We start from the raw sequence: 8,029 nt of genomic DNA, 5'->3' as shown, positions 1-8,029 counted from the left end.
AGACAGCAACATCCCAGTCTGCCAGTACAACTCAGTGTGAGCCGACACAGAACATCTTCACTGGTTTACCGCGTCATCACTTAATGCCGCCTACTGGCATTCATTCGCTAAAATGAACACTCAGACTGGGTGGTACAAGCAGTGCAGGAGGGCACCTGTTGGCAAAACTGTAATAACTCATATTTTACAAACTTGTTGTCTGCTCACAAGGGTACATTCAATGGATGACATATTAAAGACATTTCATGAAAACTCTCAACGCAGACTAGTAAACTCAAATAAAATGAAGACTGAAGGAAGAAAATATTACATCAATAGTCCAAGATTGCGTGTGAGTAGGGCGAGAGCTTAACACTAGGTAAAGAAATGCATAACAAGAACATTTATAGTTTAATTGCAAAAATAAACTTCCCATAATTATACATATGATATTAAATTAAAGCTGTACTTTATAATATTTTCATACTAACAATGGATTACTATGATATGAAATGTGAAAGGACTCTAGATAAAGCCACAGAATTATCACCGACTTTAAAATTTAAACTGCTCTTCCAAGCCTTTTTAGCACCTTTCAGCTTGTTGTTTTGGTTTTATAGCGACTACTTTGAGTTGGTTCTTTCTCACGGGTGTCATCAAACTCGTTTCTAGTAAAAACAACTGATAAACCCACTGTACACTACCTGTACACAAGCTTGCCAGCTTCAACCAAATGTTTCCCTCAGGAGTTGGTAAAGACCCAAATTATTAATTATTATTACCTAAAACTTAAAGGGGCTATAAAATCGGGCCGGGCAGAGTCATTAATAAAAATGATATGAAACCTGTTAACTAGTTCTTTTCACTGTTAGTGTTGTTTGCAGTTACAGGTCATTCTGATGATTTATGATCATCAGATGGAACATTACAGTTCCAGAAATGTGTAAAAGTTACATGTAGCCACTTTAATTACTTTTACGCCTTTAGCCCGTGTTATGCTTTTGCGGAGGAGCTTTCGCCGTAGACTACGTATGTGGCCTGACGTTTTTACTTGTACGCTGATGTGTGCGTCGATCTGGCATGTGTGTGTGTGTGTGTGTTTGTGTGTGTGTGTGTGGGGGGGGGGGTAATGGGTGATAGAGCGAGGGAGAAGTGAGAGAGTGGTGGCGATTAGCTTTAGAGCGAGTACCGACTAGATTCATAAGTTAAGTTTCCATCCACTTGTCAATCAAATGAGCAGAAGTTCAGGAAAAACAATCAAATTGATTTTAGACATTTTTCCATCCATTTTTGAAAAAACTTTCATTTTGCTGCCTTCCATTTACTCCGCAGGACGTCCCACGGCTTGTCTCTACCTTTGTCGGTCATTTCCTTTGCGAGTTCCTGATAAATAAAATTCTGAAAGTCTCTCGTCTCCTCGTTCGTCCACTTATCTGTCTTTGTTGACAACCGCCATGTGTGCAACAGAGCGGAAATACTGGGCGGAACTTAACTAAAACTTTTTCTTTGGTTGATTGCAACCATAAAATGATCTAAAACTTAATCGCTATTTATTTATTTACACTACCAAGTCAGCTACCAGGGCTCCCCGTCAGCGTTGCATTTACAGCTTTTTTTGCAGCCCTGTGGTGGCATAAGCAAAAATAACAAGCCATGAAATATGTAAAACAAGCAATACTGCTTTAATTCAAAAAAGATAACTGGAGAGCTTTTAATTTGGGCTGTATTTGAGATCATTAGGATGTTGACTCAACCAGTGTCAGCCAGAGCAAACAGGCTCCTTTTATTGTGAGTCACGGAGAGAAAAGCTCATGCCTTTAAAACCTCAAGCTGTGTTACAGTACATCATGTAATACTTTGAGATAAGCAAAGTGCCTTATGTAGTCCAGAAAGTGAGCTAGTACTAACAGATGTGCTTAAGTTGAACAAAAGAAGAGAGAAGAATCACAGAAAGAATCAGAATGCAACACGCATAAACAAGTTATATAACAGTCTTGGGAGAAACCTGCGTCAGACTCTGAACACATCCTCCATCTGATCCTGCGGTTAATGGAGCAATAGCTGATGGGAACAACAAGTTAGCATGGGCAGAGCATGCCGCTGACCACCGTTACATAAGAGCCATTACAGCAACGAGAGCCTATCACATACCAGATACAGAGGTGTTGCAATTTCAAGGAAACACACACGATTCTTGAGAACCTCGAGACAGCAGCTCTGGTCTGAAAATCAACAAAGACTGGCAGGCCAATGGAAAAAAATCATAATTTTCAGTTTATTACCGGATTGCTTCACATGTTGACATTTTGTGACGCAATTTAAATGCATCCGCAACACTTCTCGTGTACAGTAACAGTAGCTTGTTGCTGCATCTCAGTTTCACATAGATAGAAGGAGGTACATGTGTGGAAGCAGCTGACCACAGATAGGCCATCTGATGCTTTTGTTAGAAATGTGAACCACTTCGGCCTCCATGCCAACTACCAGCCAGCTATAACATGGTGACATTCCAAGGGAAACCGCAGTGCTTTGTAGGGCACTGTACCTTCCTCATTCTTTCTCCCACACCCTTTTCTCCCCCCTTCCTTTCCTCTCTCGTCCCTCCTCTCACTGTCTCTTGTTCTCTCTTACTCATCCCCCTTTTTATTTCCTCCAACCCATCTTTGAGCTGTAAAAGCTGCTTTGTGTTTTGCGAAGGCTTGTGAAAACGGGCCAGGAGAGAAAAACTAGGTCAGTGAGGAGGAACAGGACAGGATGGAGGAGAGGGAGAGAAGAGAAGAGGGGATGGGGAGGGACAGAGAAAGAGAGGTTATTCAGGAGGGAGGGAGGGTTACGTCACATGCCCTGTACCGTGTACACTCTAACAAATCACTCAAAAAAGAAGGTCTTGTTGCTGCTTGAGGGAGCAGTTCAGTAGCAAATACACACACACGCACGCACGCACGCACGCACGCACGCACGCACACACGCACACACACACACACACACACACACACACACACACACACACACACACACACACATATCACTGATGTATCAGTTTGCATCAAGCTGACATTTTTAAAAATACACACAGACTTATTAATGCCTCAGAGATGACAGGATTATCTTTTGGAAAGCTCCATGACGTCATCATCACCATTTCCATGGGTTCAAGTGACCTCTTATAAAAGACAAACTTATTCTTATGACTTTAGTTAATGAAACAATTCAAAGTTTGCGTGTGAAAGTGTAGTTTTGAGGAAAATGGTAAATATTCACTTGATGATAGATGTCACTCACATGGCAAACAGTGACTCACAGCGTAACCAGCTGAATCTTTTGATTATAACAATGGACATTTAAGTTTGACCTACTTTGGAATTTTGGAATTTTTGGAACACACACACACACACACACACACACACACACACACACACTTAAATCCACATGTCTCTAAGGTGTGTGACCCCGGGTTTTTAACTCCCTACGGTTTGAGGAAATCAATGAAAGCTGGTAGGTCACAGTGAGAAGTGAGTGGATGTTTGTGTGTGGATTTGTGTGTGTGTGTGTGTGTGTAAGAGAGAAGGGGGAGTTGGCCCTGGGCCGCCTGTGGCGATCAACAGCCCTGGCTGGTTATGTAACTGTGATGCTGCATTATGTAGGTCAGCAGCGCGGGGAGAGACAGGGATGGGGTAAGGAGGATGAAAGCTGGGGAGTGTGTTAGACTGTTGATATGTATGACACTTGTGTATTTCAGCTTTGAGTCATTTTAGCCGGTTTCTAACACGCAGAGGATGTACAGTTCATATCATGCCGAGCAGACGTCAGATTCCATCACTTGCTGTACAAATGTGTGCTGAAGGAAACGTAAATTGACAGGCTGAGAGGGAGAAATGGTCAGAAGCTCGGCATGGTGGAAAGTCATTGTGAAACGAAGCTAAACTGACCCAGCTTCAAACATTAACTAATTATGTAAATAGCAGATGTTTGCTTTTCACAATCAAATCCCCATTCATAAGGTCTTGCATCCTCTGATGCAAATGTAAGGAAACGATTGATAATCAGCTTTTTAACACCAGCACCAACATGTACTGGTCTGGATTTGATTAGGATCAGTGATCTTATCTCAGTATATGATGACATGTAGGATTTCTGGTATTACAAACCCTGTTTTCTAATTGCATTTAGGAAAAAAAGTTTTGTCTTAGGACAGGAATTGAGCTATTACAAAACTGTCTTTCCCAAGTTAGGAATCCTAACTTAGGATGGCACAGACCTTGTCCCAAATTCAAAATAGAAGCCCAAAATGAAGAAGGGGAACAACAAAAACTCCAAAATATGATTAAAATGCCACTCAAACCATATGAAAACGCTTTCTATTCCCCGGACCATGTACAGTGTACATCAACTGCCAAGAGAATTTATTTTATAATTTGATCCAACTCTGGAGAGGCCTACAAGGAGGCATGGGGCTCTGCCAGTGGCCGCACACATCACAAAAGCACCTTGTTCTTTGCTAAAGGTGACTGACAGAGTGAGGTTGCAGATCTGGCTTTAACATCCCAGTCTACCGCTAGACTCTAATCAAGGATACAGGCATGACAGGACAAGTGACCATTTGCCATAAAAATCAAATTTACAGTTATTGTTTGGATTTCTTAAAGGTGCTCTAAGCGATGTTGGGTGACGTTAGAAGTACTTTCAAACAAAACAAGACTAGCTGGCCCCTCCCTCTTCCTTCTGTACTTTTCTTCTGTACTGTACCGCGCACTGAGGAGGAGTTTTTTGCTGTGTGTGACAATGTGACAAAATGTTCTAGCATAAAACACGCGTGACATCGCTTAGAGCAGCTTTAAGTAAAGAAGATAGGAGGTCTAAGATAGGATAAGACACAGGCATGAGTTTAGGAACTGCTTCTGCAATAGGAAGATAGGATTTATTCTATTGTTCAGTTTTAAGTTATTTTTCAGTTATGAGGCCCCTGTTGTGCTGTGTTTGTTGGAAAAATCAGACAAAGCAACCAAAGTAATGCTACTTGTGAATGGATAATGGTCACTGAGAAGTTCTCCAGTTAAACAATAAGTTAATGAATGGATTAACGCTTTGCAGCATGACCGGACACGGTGCTAATGGAGAGTTTCAGGTTCTCTTAGTGAGGTTTAATAGAGCTGTTAATGAACCTCAGGTGCACCTCTTGAATTCCATCCTTCTTTTTCCATGATGATTATTGGTATAATTTGATGAAATGTATAGTGTTGTGGATCACCTTCTCTGTCTTTCTCTATTGCATTTCTGATTTTCCACTTTTAACACCTCCATGTTTTGCAGTACATTTTCAGTTTAGTTTGAGTGTATATTTATTAAGACTATTTCTAAAAGTGGCCGAATAACAATTTCATTTTATATTTTATTTCCACCACCAAAAATGGGGTTCAGATTCAGTACACACCTCGAGAAAGTCTGAAAGAGAAAACGACGAGGGAGAAAAGAAACGACTCCTCTGTTGAACATGCCTGGTTGGCTGCGGTTCAGGAGAGAGTTCTGTTGCCTGCTGTGTCTCGTTCAATCCCCGCTGCCTCTGTCCTGCACAGCACTGCGAAATAGGTCAGTGTATGTGCACATGTATGTAAGGGTGTGTGCACTGCTACAGATGGCTGTGTAACAGCAACTTGACAGAACTTCAGCAACTTCACTATGAAACACATCCACGTAGACATAGACACACAAACACACTCTACAGCCTAGCAATGCCTTTACATGTAAAAATAGCCCTCAAGAAAGCTGAGCACAAATGAAAGTAGGTCACTAGGAATAACTCTGTGTGTGTGCGTGAGCGCGTGCATGTGTGCGTGCGTGTGAGAGATGAATCGACTCCACGTTATGCAATGCTTAGCGACCCTTGGGTCCCATTGCCGTTTATTGTGCCCTTGTGCAACAGGAAGTAGCCCGTTTGTGTAATTGTGTGTCTGTGCGTGTGTGCATGCGTGTGTGTTCAAATGGAGGTTTTGCGACAAATCCCATTTTTCCCTATCCAGTGTTTTTTTAGGAATTTAAGTATTTACACAAATGAAAAGTTGAATTAAAGCATGGCTTCATTATGAGCAGTAATTTTACATAACACAATCCTGTTTTTTTCCATCTACAACACTGTGAGAGGAGTGGCACACACGTTACTTCCACTTCAAGGCCCTTTATTTGTTCAGAAGATGTCTAAATATAAATATTAACTAAACATTTTAACTATGTTGAGCTCATCACATTTTACACAATCCAATCCCATGTTTGTCTCAAAGAACAGTTTGAAATGTTGTGAAATACACTTATTTTCCTTTGTTGAGAGTAATATGATAGTTAGATTGATACTTAATTTATGTGTGTATTCTAAAGCAACAGCCAGCAGCCAGTTAGCTTAGCTTAGCCCAAAGACTGGCTCTGATGCTGGACTCTCAGCTGGTTAACTGGGAACTTCACCGTGGATCCAAGACTCCAAGTGGTCACCGCGCCCAGCCAAGAAACAGTCCGGCACATAACCCCCATAAAACCCCAGAGTGTCTTCTTTAAACTTAGATTTTTGTAAGTATTAACAATCAATATAAACCATGTTTCCTAGTGAGCTTATTGTTTTCTGGACAAAGCCAAGCTTACTGTCCACCCCCCCCCCCCCCCCCCCCCCCCTCTCTTTATGCTAAGCTAAGCTAACCGGCTGCTGGCTTCAGCTATCGCACAGACAAGAGAATGGTATCTCACTACCGGCAAGAAAGCAAATAAGCGTATTTCCCACATGTAAAACTTTTTTTTTTTTTTTTAACTATCTTTTTTTGCATAAAATACTTTGCAATGTAAAAAAAATATTAACAGAAATATGCAGGGGATTCATCTCATTAGTAAGCCTCATTAAAACTTTCCAATAAGCTGAGCTTTGCGGGAAACACTGTACATTACTTCAAACAACCAAAGATGCTCTGTAAACATGAATACTTGTTGAGTCCAGACGTTTCCCACCTTAGCCGTGGGAGAACTCTGAGTCAGGTGTTATGAATGTTTCTCCCGTACTTCCACTTCAATTGATTCATATTTGTGAGATGTGTGTCTACAAGACACATATTTAACTGACATCAGAGGGAAACTAATAGACCTTGAAAACCTTAACTCAAATGCATAGTTTTAAAGCCAAGCTGCCCCGGTTGTTCCATAAATATTCTAACTGGAACGTCATTGGAAAAGTTAATTAAACACGGAGAGGAGGTAGACGACCTGCCTTTACAGGAAACTCTGATAACACTTCACAGGAAGGCAATAAGGTGAGGTTGTTTGTGATAAAAAAAAAAAAAGTGATGAAAAACATGTTCATTATTAACAAAGCATTCATTAATGGTTTACTGCTCAGCAATAACACATCTCTGAAAAGCATAAGCAGGAGAAATTTGAAGCTGTGCTGGAGAGGACGTCACTAAACAAACTGTTATGTATCATGGCTAACCCTGAACACCCCCCTCCCCCCCCCACCCCCCACACACACACTGGTTCAACAGCAAAGCACTTTCTCCACAAGGATCAGACAGCTATGGTGTCACACAGACTGCTTCAGGAAATCATACCTGCTACGCCATAAAAGTGTGAGTATCTCTCTACCTACCTACCTATTTATCTATCTAAAGCTGTAAGGGTGTGTGAAGATATCTGTTTTTAGCTCTTAGCTCTTTAATCAATCAGGAGGGACACTTGTGGAGCATTGATGATGATGTGGATGTATTATATACTGTATTATATACTGTATTACTAACATTTTGTACTTACAAGCCCTCACATTTGCAATTAAAGAGATGTTTTCAGTTTGAAATAAATGATCAAGCATGCACCTAGCTATGTATTAGCTAGCTAGGTGCCATGGGGCGCTGACATCTGACCTCTGACCTCCTAGGGTTGAAATGTGTCAAATTACATGATATTTGTATTTGCCTGTGAGCAGCTGAACAAAACATTTCTTAAAGATAGGAGACAAAATCCAAATTCATTCTAATCTGAGGCTTCAGCAGTCTGGATTGACCAAATCATGTGAGTTTCTCCC

The sequence above is a fragment of the Etheostoma cragini genome, chromosome 2, assembly GCF_013103735.1.
Source record: "Etheostoma cragini isolate CJK2018 chromosome 2, CSU_Ecrag_1.0, whole genome shotgun sequence".
NCBI lineage: Eukaryota > Metazoa > Chordata > Actinopteri > Perciformes > Percidae > Etheostoma > Etheostoma cragini.
The sequence above is the reverse complement of the archived record's forward strand: the minus strand, read 5'-3'. Positions refer to the sequence as shown.